Source organism: Amblyomma mixtum, chromosome 10 (assembly GCF_055824585.1).
Source record: "Amblyomma mixtum isolate Tamu chromosome 10, ASM5582458v1, whole genome shotgun sequence".
NCBI classification, from domain to species: domain Eukaryota; kingdom Metazoa; phylum Arthropoda; class Arachnida; order Ixodida; family Ixodidae; genus Amblyomma; species Amblyomma mixtum.
Window position 1 is genome coordinate 121855600 of NC_143021.1, and position 18937 is coordinate 121874536.

The following is an 18937-nucleotide window of genomic DNA, read 5'->3' on the forward strand; positions in this document are numbered from 1 at the left end:
GCCGCTCGCGAACTGCCGCCCCAATGCAAGCAGGCACACACGTAGCGACAGAAACCGCTGCGCCACTCTACCCAAGCTCCGCCCACAACCAGTGTCACACTTCACCACTGCGCAGCAGTGCCTGCGCGCTGCTTGGCTTCGTGTACAAATCTCGCAAAAAAAAAGACAACATCGTCTTGTTATCAGGAAAGACTGCCAGCTATACTCGAGCAGCGACCGAGCATGCCTGCTTATGTTGCGAGCTTTCGGGCACTGCGCCGCCCGCGGGCGCTCCGGGCGATGAGCTGTGCTGCTGCCTGGCTGCCGTGGTCGTCGCTAAGCCTGGCTTGTTTAGCATCGATGCCGCAGCTGAGGGCGCTTCGGGACTGGCCAGAGCTAAAATAAAGGCGCTACACCGGGCACCCCTTTACTGTCAGCCCGTCCCATAACAAAAGATAAATTCGGTTTCCGCGACGCCTTCAGCAACGGAGCTAGCAGACGGCAGGCGAACTGCACCAGGCAGCAGCCGCACCAAAGCGGCTGTGGTATGAAATTTGCTTGTATCGAAGTCAACACTCATACCAACAACTCGTTATTGGCGACCGATCTTCAGAAATGATGCATTTTTGACATTGATCTGTACCGGGACTAGCTATGAACGTAAACAAACAATACGAGCGCGTTTTTCAGACGCCGTCGGCAGGGCATCAAGGCTGGCAGCCTGGCCATTGGCCTCGGCTTCGAGGAGCGCGCCTTGCGTCATCATGACGCTACCGCTCTCGGCGCTCGCATTGGCTGCCGCTTCCCGTCGGTGCGTTTGCCGCGAGCGCCCGCCGTTGACATCTAGCATGTTGGACGCTGGCGACGAGCTGCGACGTGACGTTGCGACTGCGTTCGCAACGGCGCGCCGCAGTGAATCGCGCTCGCTTTCCGCACATGTGCCCCCGCCTTAATAGACTGTTTTAGCAGACCGAATTGACGGTCCGCTCCGCTTACCTTTACCCGCTCAGGCTAACCGGAGCGGTGACCAAGTATTTGTATTTTATCTGACCGGAGATAGCGGCGAGCTGCACACACGGTGCCCAGTGTGAACACGCCTTTTCAGGTTTTTTCTGTCTTGCTGACGGCAATACCCCAGCAGCAAGTCGACTCGGTCTCGCACTGCACGCCGTAGCGTGAGCTGCCGCCGCACCGCTGCTACTACGTTGCCCAACACAAGTTTCCACAAGCCGGCGTTCGCAAACGAATTTACCGCAACAACCTCGCGCAAGGGGCACAAGTCCTCATGAATCGTAAACCGCTTTCGCGGTTTACTATTCGCCGAGACTGCACGACCTTGCGAAGTTGTAGCGGCAAATGTGTCAGCGACTGCTGAACTGGCGGCAGACGTGTTGGAAATCCGAATGCGCCGCGGTCGTGCGAGACCAGAATGCTTTGCGCGAGGCCCGCTTGTGACGCCCCTCAGCGCTCCGTTTGGCCGCCACGTAGCGGAACGGAGGTGACGGTCCGCTCCCGCGCTCCCGTCTAAACGGGTTCGCGCATGCGCAGTATCGCTCCCGCTTGCCGGCTGAGCGGAGCGGGTGCGCAGAGTCGCTCAGCTAAAACTCTCTAATAGCCGACGTCCCGACGGCGTCTGCGATAATCGCGTGTACTGACTTATGAGGTGAGCTTCTCTCAGTTTCCCGAAGGAGTTCGTCATACCCAGACCTTGTAGTCTCAGGTTCGACGGCAGGTCGAGGGCCTTCTTCGCCATTTTACGCGTGATCACCTCGAAGATGTTTTCGTCGTGCTTCTTAAAGCGGAGATGGGGGGTCGAGTAGCGGAATCTGCTCGTCACAAAGGCAGTGCCCAGCCGCACGGCGTCTTTGCTTCTCAGTCCCCCTTTCTTTTTGGAGACTCTGTGGACCATTCGGCCTACCTGATATCCCACCTTCTTTAGCTTTTCGAGCGTGGTCGTCGCCATCTTACGCTAGTGGATGAAAAGACTTAAGACTCCGATTTCTTCTCGTTCGAGTGTTGGTTCCAAACCGAGTAGCAATTTCATCTTGTTCGTGCATTTTTTCGAGCGGTGAATGCGCACGAAATCGGATTTTTGCGGAGACCAATGCAGGCAGCATTTTCTCGCGCGCATTTTGTCGAAATAACTAACTTTGTTCGACCCTCAGCGTTATCGCGTTTTCGAAGTTTCTAAACAACTGATACGGCTTTTACTAATGACCGGATACCAATCTCTAATTGCAATCAGGTGTCTAACTGCAGGAAATAAAAAAGGTAATTATCAGAAATTCGTTAAGCGCCTAAATAGTGGATATTATTCCCCCGTTTTTTGATATCGGCCAACGAACGTACTCTTTAGGCCACAGAGGCTGCGTTTTTTACCTCTAAAAGCCTATTTTAAAAATATTGATTCATCGTCGCTGAAACACCTGGTATTTACGAAATGCTCTATACGCACTGTAGCATTTCTTGTCTGTAGTGTAACCAGCCTAATAAAAAAATTAATATGCAAATTCGCAATGTAATTTGCGAATTTCATCTAGCTGGCTGTCTGCGTTCGACCAAATCGTACGTGTACTCAATGCCCCAGAGTCTACATAAAAAAAAATAATGCCAGTTCAGCAGTACCTTAATTGTATTGAGCGAGTGGTGTTTTGCTCCTTGTGACTATTTCGGGATATGCTGATGTGAACACAATTTGTGTTCTCTCACATGCTATAAGAAGAGAGCTACCACACGGACCAGGTACTGCACCGGATTCTGCCTGAAATTTTGCGCAGCTGAGTGTTGATAAACGGGGACTCAGAGGCACAATTCTGCGAGGAACTGAGCCCACATGGCTGACTGAGTTGCATTGCTTCATGTATCTGAGCAGATTTCTAAGACGGAGGATACTATACATAGTCCAAGGCATCATTGCCTGGCAATGTTGTTAGCATGCGCGAGTCGAACTAGGCGAGTCGAATGCGACACACACACACATACAACACTGTTTGCCGTGTTTTTGTGTCCAGTCGCACTAAGAACAATGGCCCTAATCGTGGCATTCTCGTAGAGCATCCCCCTGGTATCCAGTTACACACCGGTTTTTGAATGTGCACAAGATTTCTCCAAGCCTGGTGCTTGGCTCATCTGGGCAAAAATGCTCTCAAAAGGGCCTTTGGTCACCTCCGCCTCCCTCGATGGAAAATCTAGCCTCGAGGTACCGAAATCCACATTGTGCTGTAAAGCCCATTGTGGCCATGTTTTATGACTGCTGCTGATGCTGCTGTGTGCCAGCGCTTCACCGTTCGACGAGAGTTGTGCGTTCTCTCGAAAGTACTGCAAGCGACGGTGTGAGCATCTCGCTGGAGGGCCAGGCGTCGTCGCACCTTGGAGCTGAGAAGAGCTGGACCCTGACACTGCGGTCACCACCTTCTCTGTTGGTGAGGAGGAGCTGCTTAGACCTCACGAAGGATTTTTTTTATTATTATAATCATTATTATTAATTATTATTATTACTATTATTTATAACGTTACGTTTGTCTCGCGGCATTAAATGCCGATTAGTGACTCCACGAACATTGCCTATTACGCGCTGGAGTCGTGCACTTGAACCGTAAGTCGCTAGGCGCAGCGGTTTGATCGGTGGCGATATCGAGGTCTTCCTTGAGTGACACAAAGGTACACAGCAAACAACACAGCTCGCGGAAAAGGAGAGGCCGTTCCACTATGTCGTGCGTGCGCCCACTGACAGCACATCGAGGCTTTGCTCGCGTTCGAGCTGCGAGCGCGTACGGGACTTTGCTTGGCCCGCGAGGTGCCGCAGCCGGGTTTACGGAGAGTCTCCGAGGCGCACACTACTGAAGAAGGTCTGGGCGCTAGGCAGGGGGCACTGGTACACATATTTACTGATGGGTGTCTGCCGGTTTGTATGTGCCTGAGCACAATTACAGTGGCCAGGAAACGCCCCACTTGCTAATTTAAGCAAGATTTTTGGCATGTTTAAAATCACTTTGGCTCCTTCACAGTACGATGTTTGTGCCCATGTTGCGAAGTAACTTTAAGTGAATACATAGTTTAAGTATTCACCTTAAGTGAATACTTTATGCGCTCTTTTGGTCACTATATTTAACACATGATGGCGGTGCGAGAGAGCTGTTCGCGAACACGTGGCTGTTTTTTTCCTTTATTTGGCCAAGAGAAATCGACAGTAGTGAGCATACAGCTGTTATTGTTTGTACTTGAGCCTTTTAGAAGATATCGTTTCGCATACTTACATTTCGGTCACGAAAGGCACGCAATACAAAAGGGAGCTGCATGACGTAGCACAAATAGGTCCTCGAGAATAAGGAATGATTTAATTTCTTACACGTTATGTGAACACAAACAGAGAGAGAGAGAGAGAAAAGTGGACGAGGAAAGGCAAGGAGGTTAGTCAAAAGAATGCTCCGGCTGGCTACCCTGTACGGGAGAAGAGGGATCAGGGGGCGTAAAGGGATAAGAGGAAGTAGAGCGATGAGGTCCGTATCAAGCGCGACAAGAAATGACACACGCACTGAAAGTCACAGCCTGCACACTTTGAGGGCTGCCGAGCGTTGCGACCTGAGTCGAGCATATCGACAGTCCTCCATCACTAACACGAGGCCGTGAGACAGCGCAGACGTTCCACAGGGAAGAAATGCTGCTTGCTGTTGTGGCTGATAATGTGGATGGTACTGCTACTAAGACTCCCGATTTCATCTCGGAATTGTGCCAGCTACTGGAGAGCAGCAAGCACTGGATTGAGCACATAGAGTATCTGCAATGCATTCTGTGCAGCTGGCAAGCAGCACACGCATGGTATTCACAAATTTCATTCAGCACTGCAATTACTTGGTCGTCTGCGACTGGGGCCGGTTCCTACATACTGCCCGCTTAGCAGTAGGCTTAGCACACTGGCTGACTGTACTATCAGAATGAAATGAAATGCGAACAAGACAACTGAACCACGGACTGCAAAATAAGCTGCTCTTAGCCAGGGGAAGCTGAATACTAGCTCCTGCTTTTTTAATTTAGAAGGCTCGAAGACTCTTCTTTAGAAGTGCTATTCGACCGCGCTTGTATTTCCAATAGAGGAGCTAATACATTGGTGCTTTTGTGCTGCCACCTCAGTTTTCTTGTTTGCGTTTCATTCGTTCCTGATAGTACCATCATTGATGGTGTGCAGCGCTTCGGGAGCGATGGCCAAGCCGCTTGCCTGGCCCGGTCTTGGACCGGAGTTGCGCTTGATTAGCCGTCGGCTAGGGAATTTGGTTGCGCAATACCTGTTTGGGCTCTGCTCGTGTGCCTAGCTCAAGCAGGGCTGGCCAATCCTGCGAAAACTGTCCCTGCCTCTCCAGTCGTATAAAAACAAATACATTTCGGTGCAAAAAGAGACCCTGTTTATTCTTGGCACCACCTGTGTGCTTTGACTGTCCCTTCTGCAACTCATGCAGCTCATGAACATTTTAGCGTTCTGATTTGTGCAGTTGTTGATATATTTGTTGATATTAGCATGCAAAGATTTTGCACTGTTTCGACATAAGGGCTCATCTCACTGTCATAAGGTCTGCCCTTTATGCTTTGTTTGTTTTGCATTTAGGCCCGTCACCACTTAATAACTAAGGGTCCTAAAATCTGCCTGTTTAATCGCTTTTTTTAATAAAATGCGAAAAAAACTTGAATAGCTATGATAGATGGAAATTTGGTTTCGTAGAGGAGTGTGTTTTTGCGTTTCAGCAACAAAAACTTTGGCAGACGCAGCAATGTTTTTAGACAGGTGTTGCCTATTAAATAAATTATTCAAAGCATGTTTTTCCTAATTTTACCACATTTTTTCATGAGCGAAATTCTTCGTAACTTTAATAAGCCATACAATGCTAATTTATTTCATACGGTGATTCATCTAATTCCTGTAGTTCTTTCGTGTTTTCCGTTAGTGCTTCAGAAGCTGAGGGTGAAATTAAGCAAAAGTATATTGCTTCAGCAGCGGAGGGTGAAATTGAGCACAAGTCTATTTCCTCCCAACGTAAATCACATTGCACTCAATGCAAAATGCGAGCAGATGTACGGGTGCCCACAAAAGTTTTCGGAACAACAGAATTACAACAAAACATAATTTCTGAGCAGCTTAAGCATGCATCCAGGAACTGACGAAAGGACCCCATTCTTTCCTCCGCGAGTAGCACGACACAGTTTTTTTAATGCATGGCTGTTCCTGTACGGAGCGAGAAAATTCAAATATTTTGTGATTTCGTCGTTCCGAATGCTTTTTTGGGCACCTTGCGGTCATGTAAACAGTGCAGCTCCGGGTCGCAAAATAGCACCAGTATTTGAACACTGAGAGTGCTGAGAATATGAATGGCCGACCAATGTAATTCACGGAAATGTACGCTTCATGCAAAGGGCTCTTTTGATCGAAGCCTGAATAAGCCCTCGGGCAAGTGTCCACAGTGTCCAAAACACTCATTGTGAGGACGCTGAACAACCGGGGGAGTTGGGCGCCCCAGTCATATAGCGACGCAGAGCAGCGAAATCGTCACTTAGGTCGGTATTCACGAGCTAAATTGCATGTGAAACATCTGTTCCAGATACATCTATATGGGCTTTGTGTTCCACCTAAAACCTTCGCCATTTAACTGGGACCCTGATCCACATATATCCGTAGTTTTCCATCTCGAACGTCGGTTCCACTTATATAACTGGAACTTTTTTAAGTTGCACTTACATTCCAGTTACTAAATGTGATTTATGTGTAATTATTAAGAGTCTAGATTGGATGCTCAAATATGTTGCAGATTGTTGTGTTCAAGCGATAGGTCTGTAGTTGTTTCGTCTTTTGCATGTGGTTGTTTTGATTCTGCTGAAGCGTTTTATCCGTTTATTCATAAATTAATTTTATGTGAAGATCCTACATCCTAGAACATCCTAGCGTCTTCACTCTCACCGACAGCTAGCGCCACGGCCACCGCGGCGGCGCAAACTAGAGCTTTCGCGATCACCGGCGGCGCGGCGCACTCAGCGGGTCGCTCCAGCGGAAGATCGAGCAGCGATCGGGAGACCGAGCTGCCAGTTCCTATGCAGACAGATGTAGCAAAAGACGATGCGGATCCTTCAACTCAAAGCCTCTCTCAGAGTCGTTTTATGCTGCGCTAGTTACGAACTGGTCTTCAGCGTCTTTTAAGGTTTTGAATTTGAATCTTATTTCGGATTATCAAAAATCCTGGAGCCCAGAGCTAAAGGCAGATAAATTCTGCCTAACGGGGCCCCGAGCCCCAAGCAAAAAAAAGCATAAGCACAGATATAAGTTTACAGCAGCGACCCTGTGGGGCAATGTTTAAAAAGAAACATCAACACAAAATAGATAATGAATGCATCCACTGAAGCATGAGACACGCATTGCAGGAAACACTGCACAGCGATCAAAAGATTACATGAATCAAGAGGTGCTATGCCATATTTGGATTCTTCCCTTGGAAGTTCCTGCCTTCTACAGTCGAATCTGTGTCTTTCCACTATTCCGTTAGAGGTAGTTGATAAGTATCAGATTGGACTCAGCTGTGTGGCACTAATCTGGGGTGTCATCGCCCGCTGCGTTCCCTGTTTGCCATTGAGGCCGGCTGAGCAGCCTCTTTGAGTGATAAAATTTTAGTGATAAATAAGGAGTGATAAAAGAGTGATAAATAAGGATCGGAGTTATTGTTTCCCTGACAAATGGGAACACCCTAACATCACCTGGTACATCTTAATTTTTCGTCCCAATGCGGTCGTGGAATTTCTGGTCAGCTTTGTCTCGGCAGTAATGGCGAAAGTGGCTGAACGTTGAACATCGGTTTTGCCTGATCAGATATGTTTAGAGATATAGGACGTTGTTTCCTAGAAAAGAAGTTTAAAACCTTTGATGTTATTTATATTTCCAATAGTAAACAAGGGCGGTAAACTATCAAGCCTATCGCTTAACTTCACACAGGATGGGTTTCGTTAGCGCTTGTTGCGAATTCATTTGCAGTGAAGCTGCCATGGCTGCCTTCGCTGTCGGGAAAGCCGAAGAACCGCTGGGCGCCATGCTGTACGCTGAACTGTGCATTCTTTTTATTTTTACATTTCCCCTTGGAACTTATTTTGATCATGGCGCTTGGCTTCTTTTCACCTTTATTTTATTTACGGAAGAGACCCCGCACGGCGGCTATCTGGGGACGCCGGTCTCGACGCTTCCGATTACGACAACTTCGAGCAAACTTCACAATAGTTTGCTCTGCGCAAATGGAGGCGATGAAGGCAGAGGCGAGCTTTAATTGGCTCCTCAGTGCATGTCTTCTAGTAATGAATGACATGCTTTCCGCTTGCAAGGTTCTATTCATCAATTCGAAGCTTGGCCGCCCCGATCAGAAGAAAGTTTCAGACAACTGACTGAAATGGACGTGCCGGCGGCGACTGAAGAGAAATCCGGAATAGTTGAATCCTATTGGATATATTTTAATAAAATACTAGCGACGCAAGTCGTGCCGACGAGATACAGAGCTGGGTGAAACATTTTGCTGTGGCTGGGGAGGTAGACCTAAGCACGCGTTGCAATTCACGACCAACCGTCATCGTCGCCAATGTTGTGAGGGCCCCGAAACAGGGCAAATGAACTACGACGAGGCTCTTTAGTAGATCAGCGGAGAACGAGAAATTATATTGGACAGGCGCAGTTATTTATAACTCTGGGCCACATGACAATAAAAAGCCAACTAAGAAGGGCACATCCGCAAGAGACAATCATATACTCTGAAACTGAAACCAAAACCTACGATGCAGCAGTTGTGTTTTCCGACAACGCGCTGTTCATGAATGTCAATACTAAGCGTAACAATCAGATTCGTGCAGTGGGGCAGTCTAGGCTCATAGCTGATTAGACAACATTTTAATGGGTTAAAAGCTTCTCTTTTGTAAGAATTTGTTTCATGTCTATAGAGTGCTTAGTTTCAATCAATTCTTATTTTACGTTTGCGATGTCCCATGTCTTTGGCCCTCACATGCTGGGACGCTAGAACTGAATGAACTGACTCAATGGTATTTGCTATTGGAGAAGGTCTTTCAGAGGAAGTTAAGGATAACAACATGAAATTTCCACTGCATGTCCAAAAAGCGTATCTTATTTAATTCCTGGTATATCTAATTACCTTGATTTATTTAAAAATTTCAACGATTACTATATTTTCTAATTTCAGTCATTCTACTCTGTTACTTAGTTTTTTTCCCCCGCACGTATACCTCCTCGACATTCACCACCGTACCTTGGCCAATCCCCGCGCGTGGGTACGTGCCATGTTTACTGCGGAGAAGAAGAAGCGCTAGCCCTGTTCCTTCCCCTCTTTCCGTGTAAAGAAGAAGAAGAAGAGCACGGTAGAGTTCTTTTCAGTGGGTTGAGGACACGCCGGCAGCAGTGGAGTTCCATTTTGACCACATCTTCCCATCTCATGCGAAACAGATGCCCACAAACATTTTAAACGGCATTCTTTCTGGTCATACAGCGGAATTTCCCCATCATGTGGTGCTTTCTACTGACGCCTCCGTCAGCTGCCAAAAAGCTGCAGTTGGCATCTTTTCACAGGATTTGGCATGGAGCTATTCTGTCCGCATCCCAGATTATATCCCCATATTCTTTGCGGAAGTTTTGGCTCTTGGAATGGCCCTGCACAAAATTCCGTATCATGTATCTCACGGTATTATTCTGGCTGATTGTTTGTCAGTTTTAGTCTCCCTTGAAACTTCCCAAAAAGATTTTTTGTGCCGCTTCCTGCGAATTTTTGTCCCGTCCACTTAAAAGGAGGTCCGTTTTGTCTGTGTTCCTGGTCATGCAGGCATTCATTCCAACGAGGTGGCTGATTATTTAGCAAGGTCAGCTCTTGACGGGCCAGTAACGCATCCCGTCCCGAATTTCAGTCTGCTGGCGATCTCCAGGTTTCAGCGGTTCCAACACATATCAGCCAGGTTACGCGATCCCTTACTAAATACTACTGATTATCAGCACTTAGCGTATAAATGGAACGTCCGTTCGTGTAAAACCAGGCAGTGTGAGGTAGCAATGACGCGACTGCGGTGCAGGATTCCCAGTTTAAATTTATACCTATGCAGATGTGGGTGGTCTCCGACAAACCTTTGTGACTCATGCGGGGACGTTTAATCTGTGGACCATTCCCTGCTCTACTGTCCAAAGTTCGCACTTCAGAGAAAGAATTACCTGGAGGTCCCTCTCTCCAGGTTAGGGCTCCCGTTATCTCTGCCAGTGTTGTCATCGTTCGGAGCGAGCGCCAAAGGTTTTGCATTGAGTTCAATTTGTGGGAATCTCCATGATTACATAATTGCAACTGGTAGGTTGATTTGCTAACTCCTTTAAAAGTCTCGGAGTTTTTTTTCTTTTTTTCATAAATTATTATTCTCGTCAAAATGTTCTTTGTTATTTCACTTCAAATATTCTCCTGTCGTTTTTCATGAATAAATTTTTCAAAACTCACGTTTAGCTCTGATATTTTGTCGTAATCATATGAAAATGTCTTTATGTATAACACTATACCTTGGCCAATCCCCCCACGTGGATGTGTGCCATTATAGAGAGGTGAAGAAGAAGAAGAAGAAGGAGAAGTAGAGAAGCCATTGTACACGTCGAAGAAGCATGGGGCAAAGAAAAAGCCGTCCCAACGCCGACCCCACGCCTACGTTTACGCCTGCGGGGGGCCTCACTCCGACCACCGGGCCGTGCACTGGGCGCTCTTCACCCACGGCGAGCTTCACCACCGCGGCGCTGCAAGACGACGCCAGTCAAATAGCAACGCTATGGTGAGTGCCGAGCGATCCCTCTCAGCTGAGCCAACTCCACCGAGACGAAATGGCCAAAGGGTAGACATGACAGGCGCTGTTAGTTCTTTTTTTTTTCAGATTTGTTCCAAAACACATGCAATATATGCATAGTCTTTGTCAAGGCGCTGAAAGGCTGACACAAAAATCATTCAAAAAGTTATTCCTTCAATTAGGTGCATATCACTATGCGCATCTCAAAGTGAAGTACTGCTACATATGTTGTGAATGTGTAAGGCCTCAGTGATTTCGCACAATTAGTCACTGAGTCTTTAAGGAACCTTTGTGCCGCTATAACGAGGAGGGCAAGCAAGGTTGAGTTCAGGGGCATTTCCTGTAGTTTAAGGCGACGCGTGTGGTTGCAGCACTGTTCAATGAAGTGCACTGCTGCTTTCAGTTCCTGTCCTTTCTGGACCCTTTGCCTTTGGCAGCAGCGCTGTTTCCCTAAAAAAATCTCCCACCAACTTGCTCAGCTTTCCGTTTTAGTGGTAAAATAAAACATACACTCGCCAAAAGATGGTTTTTAAAAAACTTGACGTTTCGGGACCCCTACGGGTCCCTTGTTCACAATGAATGATGGACGGAATGGGCCGCTTCTTATATGCGCACTTGACAGCGCAGTGAGTGGGCGTAGCTATCCGGGAGATTACCCTTCGTCCTGTTAATGACATGATCCGTGGTCTGTATATAAAAAGATTCTAAAAGCAGTCGTGACGATGTGGGTTTCATGGTATCTAATATTGTGGCGTTCTCCCAGTCAATGGTGTGGTTCTTTTCTTTTGCATGCTCTGCCAGCGGGTTCGAAGTTGCGAAAGCATTGGAGCGGGAGCTTGGAAATGAGAAAGTAAAAGCGCAACCTCCTCCCCTCCTTAGGAACCGGCTCACCAGTGGGGGGCGCAGCTGTGCATAGCAACCGTGACGTCACACTGTAGAGGTAGAACGAGCGCGCGCGCGTCGGTGATGGCAGCTGCACCATCGCTCCTTCGCCAGACATCTCGTTGCAGTCGAGAGAGTGAGACTCGTGGCTCCGAAGCTGCCTAGCGATTCCGAGCCAAGCTGTTCGGGAGAGAGAGAGAGAAACAACTTTATTGCCATAGATTGGCGGGATTTAGGGCAGGTGGGCTTGGTGTGGCCCCCAGGTGGGGGCGACTTCCTGCGCCCACGAAATGAGTGCCAGTTGGATGCTCTTGTCTGGCCTTCTGAGGAGTTGGTTCCACCCGTCTTCGGAGGGAGCTGGCAGGGGACGGATTTCGAGGGGGCGGATTTCCCGCGCAACCCCAGGGGATGTGAGCCTGGGTGGCGATTTCTACCTGGTAACAATTTTGCAGACGGGGTCGTATTCCCCGTCTGTGATGTGTGAAAGTATAGAATGGCTAAGGATAGAGTTTGTCTGCAACCTGCGGACACAAGGTGGCTTGCGCTCGATTCAAGTCGGGGTGTGGAGGCGGGAACTGGCGTCTCATCTCTCTGTAGAGGTTGGTAATTTCGGCAAAGGTCTGTGGAGCCTCTGAAAGAGCGTCTGGGTCCGTGGGGCCGGCCGCCCGGTTGGTTAGTCCTCGGGCTAGTCGGTCGACCCCTTCGTTTCCAGAGTTTCCCGCGTGGGCGGGTACCCAGACCAGGTTGATCTTATGGTCGGGAGTGCAGCCGCGAAGGATGCGTGCAGCGGGGTGGCAGATAAAAGCTTCCGAGTAATTTTGTATTGCTCTTTTCGAGTCGCTGAGGACTGTGCGCGTACGTGGGTCAGCGATGGCCAGCGCGATAGCGGTTTCTTCTGGCGCTGTCGGAGAGTGAGCTACTACTGTGGCGGCGGTGACGAGAGTAGACTGTGGCGTGGTTGCACAAGCCACGTATGTGTTTGCACTTTGCCGTGCAGCATCTACGTATATTGCGTGTTCGTCGGCAAGGTATGTGGCATCTAGTGCTTGGGCTTTCAGCTGACGGCGCGTATCATGGCGGCCAGGTAGCTTGTTTTTGGGGATTGGTTTTATAACTAGGCGGCTATAGACCCCTATCGGAATGGGCGTCGTGGGGTGGACGTCGCCTATGGGGTTGATGTTGAGACGATCAAGTATGAGCCGCCCGTGTTTGGTGCGGGAGAGGCGGTGGATTTCGGCGGTCTTGTGTGCCTCTGAGTTCTCTGAGCGTGTTGTAGATGCCGAGTTGGAGGAGTTGCTGTGTGCTGGCGTACTGAGCTAGCCCCAGTGCCGCTTTGTACGCTGAACGTAAAATGCTGTTCACACCTTCCTCGTCCTTCCGGCGGAGGTGATAGTAGGGGTAGGAGTAGACTATCCTGCTAATGAGGAAAGCTTGCGTGAGCCGACACAGGTCATCCTCCTTCATACCTCTGCGGCGAGTGCTGATGCGGCGGATAAGGCCGTTGATCTGATTGGCTGTGGTGCGGAGGCGCTGAATGGCCTCCGAGTTTTGCGTGTTGTTCTGTATTAACATACCCAGAACGCGGATGGTGCGGACCGGAAGTATGGGATGTGTGTCGACTTGAAGCACAATAGGTTCTTGCGGGTCGGGGAGGGGCAGGCGAGCTCGTTTGTCGCTGATGACTAGTAATTCGGACTTCGTGGAGGAGCATGTGAACCCGTTCGCCTGTACAAAGGAGTGTACAGCCGGCCAAATCTTTATCTGGCGTGCGCGACGGCCGCTTTTTCTGCGATCCTGCTCTCTACGACGAAGCAAACTTTCGGAAAGCTCAATGTTAAGCACGGGCTAAGTGAGCGTGTGCTTAGAGTTGATATTTTCGCAAGTTTGCTCCGTCACAAGGGGCAGGAGCACGGAAAACGCGGCCGTCGCGCACGCCAGCTAAAGATTTTGCCGGCTGTACTTTATCGATTGCTGTTTGGAGGGAGTTTTGGATTTCCCCTTTAGAGCCAGAGTTGGTGAGCAGGGTAATGTCATCGGCATATATTGAGTGTTTAATGTGAGGTATCTGTTCCAGAAGCGGAGGGAGGCCTCTCATTGTAGTGTTGAAAAGGAACGGAGATAGGACTGCTCCTTGTGGTGTTCCTGGGGTGCCTAGTGTGATCATCTCGCTGTGGAGGTCTGCAATGTTAAGTTCTGCTGTACGGTTATGAAGAAAGTCGGCGATATAGTTGTAAGTGCGAGTGCCTACATTCATTTGTGAGAGGTTTGCCAGGATGGAAGCATGTCACACGTTGTCGAAAGCCTTGCTGACATCTAGGCTTAGGATGGTTCGTGTAGCTCGGATGGGACTCGGATCGAGGATGTCGTGTTGGATTTGCCACACAATGTCTTCAGTGGAGAGGCCGGTTCTGAAGCCGATCATAGTGGGGAGGAAAAAGTCCTCTTTGTCTACGTGAGTGTGGAGTCTATTGAGTATGACGTGTTCCATGACCTTTCCCAGGCAGGACGTGAGCGAGATGGGCCGAAGGTTGCCCAGCTGGAGTCGTTTTCCTGGCTTAGGTATGAAAATCACTTTGGCATGCTTCCAAGTGTCTGGAAGGCGACCCTCATGCCAGTGTTGGTTGAAGAGGTCCGTGAGTGCCTCGACGGACTGATCTTCGAGGTTACGAAGCATCTTGTTGGTTATGTGGTCGTCGCCAGCGGCCGCGGTGGTTTTAATCTGGTTGAGGGCGGCGCGGACTTCTCCTACCGTGATGTCGGCGTCCATGTTGGTGTTGTGAGCACCCGTGTATCCTGAAGGGATGGGAATTTTAGTGGAAGTATTGATGTATTTGTCTTTCAGGGTAGCGAGGAGTTCATTTGTTCCCTGAAAAGCATGTATGACACGGGTGAGGTTCTTGTGAGATGTGTATTTGGTGTGAGTTGGGTCCAGTAGATGTCTGAGCAAGAACCACGAGTTTTTGCATCCTAACTGGGCGTTAAGACGGTCGCAGGTTTGATGCCATTGCTCCTGACTCAGTTTGACTGAGTAAGCTTCGATCTCTCGCTCGAGGCGAACGAGACGGAGCTTGAGGGGTCGCTCGGTTTTTGGCGGAGCCAGCGAGCGCTAAGACTGCGCTGAGCCTCCCACATGTGTATGAGTTTGGCGTCGGGAGAGGGGCCATCCTCGTCCTGGGTAGTCGTGGAGGTGGCATTGGCGGTGTCTTCGAGCAGCGAGTTTGTCCATGTGTCCAGGTCGTCTATGGGGGCCGAAGTGCGTTTGGCGCGCACGTATCGGAAGGCGTCCCAGTTAGTGTGCCTGATTGTACTGTTGGGGGCTTTGCGGTGTGTAGCCGTGAAGGTTGTGCTGAGAACATAGTGGTCGCTACCTGTGTTCATGCCGAGGTTTTCCCAGCGTGCGTCTGGGATGTTGCGGGCGAAAGTGAGATCGGGGCAGCTGTCATGTGTGACAGTGTTTCCAATGCGAGTAGGCCTGTCGGGGTCTAGGCGTAGTGTCAGGTCCAGTGTTTGGGCTGTCTCCCACACTTTGGCTCCCTTGCGACCGCATCCTTTGCGGGGGTAGCCCCACTCGGTATGCGGCGCGTTGAAGTCACCTAAGATGAGTAGCATCCCTGTTTGTGCAGTCGCGCAGGCCTTACGAACGAGGGTTGCCACTCGTGTGCTTTTGTCGCTAGCGGAGCTGCAGACGTTGAGGATGTGGAGCGGGGCTTGTGAGCGACTGTTCGGTAGGACCTGTACGAAAGTGTGCGGAACCTCGGGGTAACTAAGGTCTATATGATTAGCTGCTAAATTTCGGTTGACCAGGATGGCGGTGTTGGGCCGGTGGTCTGGTGTCGTTTGTTGGTTATATGCGGCGTAGCTGGTAAGTTTCGTGTTCATGTAGGTTTCCTGAAGTGCGATGATGTGGGGGATGCGGCTGGGCCTGCAGGGTGTGCTCCAAGGCTCGCCGCTTCGCCTTGAAGCCCCTGCAGTTCCATTGCCAAATTGTGAAGGGGGAGCTAGCCATCGCGTTTCCCGTAGGGTTCGGGGCGCTGTGATAGCGCGACGGTGATTTAATAATGCCGCCTGCACGTGAGCGCGCGGTTGCACTCTCCAACGTGGCGACAATAATGGGTGCTGGGTAGTTAGGAGGGGTTGTCGACTTCAAGGGGGTTGCGGATGTCGGGGGATTCGTGAGGGTATCGAGCCTGGCATGAAGGGTTTGGATGTTGGCTGCCATTGTGGCGCAGCTTTCTACTAGACGGTCAATGGTGGGGGCGAGTGGAAGGAGGGCGCCCTCGAATTGGGCCATTCGCGCATCAGCTGCCTCGAATTTGGCATCTATGTCTGCTTGTGAGGAGGGGGGAGGTGCTTTACGCTTCGTGCGCTTAGACTGCTCAGTGTCCATGCGTGGATCACCTACAGGGTCGGATGTGGGAGCGTTAGCCACCTGCTGCAGTTGCAATTTGGTGTTTGCCTGTGCTGATTCTAGGCTTTCTTTGCTTTCTATTCTTTTCTTTGGTTTAGATTCTAGGTTCGCTTTGGCCAATTGTAGCTGTAGTTCCTTGACCATGTCTGCCAGCTCCCTTACCTGTGAATCTGGTGGAGAAGCGGTTACTTGTGCAGGAGTCTTCCATCCAACTTGTTTGGCTGCTTTGATCTCCGGCCGGGCTTGAGAGCTGGCGCGAGAGCTGCGTGAGGCGGATGTGGAACGGCTGCGAGTGCGGCTGGAAGGGCTGTCGCTGCCGTCGCTGCCAAGCGGGGGGAAGGAGCCGTCCCGCAGTAGGTTGTGGTCGCCGCGTTTGCGGTCTCGGGACCGGGACTGGCGTCCGGGGTTTGCCGAGTTGGAGCCGGTATCGGTGTCAGTCCCCGATGGGGAAGACATGGGCCGAGTGAAGGACGTGAACCGGTATTTGCAGCTTCTGCTGCCTGTAGGGTGGGCACTTTTATAGACGATACATGAGGCTTGGCACGTGGGCGGTTGGCCAGCTGGAGGAGGGTCATGGGCTGCGCCACAGCGTCGGCAGGTTGGTTGTCGCGGGTGGGGGCACAGATCCGCCCTGTGGCCTAGCTTCCGGCAGTTGAAGCATGCCTCCGGACGGCTTTTGTAGGGGAACACCTCAAAAGTGAAGCCGAGATACCTCACGTAGCGGGGTAGCTTGGCATTAGCGATAGTCACCACGAAATGCCGTGTGCGGCCCATGCGGCGTGCGGCGACTACGGGGATATCGGGGTTTCGAGCTTGGAGCTCAGCGAGGATCTCAGCGTCGGTCTCGTGACTGTAGGCTCTGTATATGATTCCTCGCACGGAGTCATCGGGGGCTGGGGCGTACGTGGCTACCAGGATGGCGTTGGAGTCAATGGTTAAAGTTTGTATTTTAGCATACAGGAACGCCCGTTCTTTGTCCGGTGTGCTGATGGTGACAGTGTTGTTTGTTGGGTGGATGCGGACTTTGTCGGCGGCGATTGCAAGGCGGCCGTCGATCTTGGCGGCGTTGCAGATGGCCATCGCCAATTTGGCCTGGCCGACTGCGTTGAGGTCGACGGTACCTTGCTGTCGGAAGAAGAATTTGTAGTCCTCTGTAGGCAGGCGAGGAAGTGGTCGTCTTTTAGTCGGCGGTGGTGGACGGCCGCGGGGTCGTTGGTCTGACAGGACAGTGGTGGCTGCGGGCGTTTGGGTGGTGGCCGGCGGCGTTGCTGGTGGTGGCGGGCGTGTGTAGCGGCGTTGCATTTCGAGCGCCGTCCAAGTGCCATCGGCCAGCTCTGCGGCGGTAACATCCGTGCCGGTGACTGTGTACTGCATCTTTAAATGCAGGGAAGCGCCGTCGAGGTGAAGCGGGCGTCGCCGCGGTAGGTGGGAGCAGAGCACGCACTAGGCGTGCTGAGCCGTTGGGCCTGGCTCGCGCGGTCGGGCGTGGCCGCAAATCGGCCGTAAAGTTGAAGACACTCGCCTGAAAGTGGTTAAAAGTCCCACAGGTGACGCCGGATTGGTGGCGGGCCGTCCTGTGAAAAATTGGTGGCTGTAAATGGCCGGAAACTGGTGAAATCGCCGGAAAATCGCAGACCGCATATAAGATGCGTCCGCTCGCTCCGAGCGCAGTCGGCGTTGTCTTATGACGCTGGCGATCTGAGCCAAGTGGTTCGGGAAAACGGCAGTGGATTGACCACAAGCACTTCGTCAAGCACACTTTAGAATTTACAGTGTCTTCGGTACTTTTTTGAGGAAAGGAAATGCGTAGTATCTGTTTCCCACAGCTGCGAAACCAATAGAGCGGGGACTTGAAAAGCAAGAGGGTAAACAATTCAGGGGGCGCTTTGTTGACCTAAAGTGCGGTGAGTCGGAAGCCTTAGCGCAGTAATGCTGCTTCTGTCACTCATGTGTGGCTAAGATGTTAAGCTTCGACTCTGAGTGGAACGCGACAGCGTCTTGCAACGCTGCCAGGGAGCCCACAGAACGCCATCCCTCGTTGGGCTCTACGCCTTGCTCGTCCGTAAATTGGTTTTTGAGGAAAGGAAATAAATCGGTCTCGCATATCTCGGTGGACACCTGAGCCTCGCCGTAAGGGAAGGGAGTAAGATGGGAGTGAACGAAGACACCGTATTTACAAGACGCGCCTTTGTTCATTCCAAACCATCGAGCTGGCATGGCGGAGTGGTAGCGTGCTTGTCTCGCACTCCGGAGGCCCTGGTTCGATTATCCAACTCGACGAATTTCCTACTCGGTTTTATTTATTTGGTCTGACTAGAAAGGTTAATTATTCTACTTGGTTAATTAAGCAATTAACTAACCTCAGTCGCACTTACCTGGAGCATCACTATACCATCCTTTAATTGTTTGCATGGTTACTAGCCAAAGTACAATTGGCCCGGTTTGAAATTCGCGCACTATGACGTCACGACCATTTCAAGCAATTCAAAAGCGTGACATTTCTGTCGAAAACTCCTGCTTACAACGATGATGCATTAAAGGCTTCCGCCTTAAAATTTGCAAATTGGTTTTAGAGCGCAGCTCCTTGGTGCCCGTTTCTGCGTTTCGCGGCGTCGCCGTAGCTGTTGCCGTCGCCGTTGTCCGTTGTAAGCAGCAGTTGACACCTTAGTCGCGCTTTAAGCTGCGAAACCAATGGAGCGGGAGCTTGGAAAGCAAAGGAAAGGCGCATAACTGCACTCTTGAAACAGTTGACACCTCAATCGTGCTTTAAGCTACATGGCGGTAGGGACAGATGTGGGCTGCATGGTTTGGCATTTACAACGTTGTGCCATTTTAAGC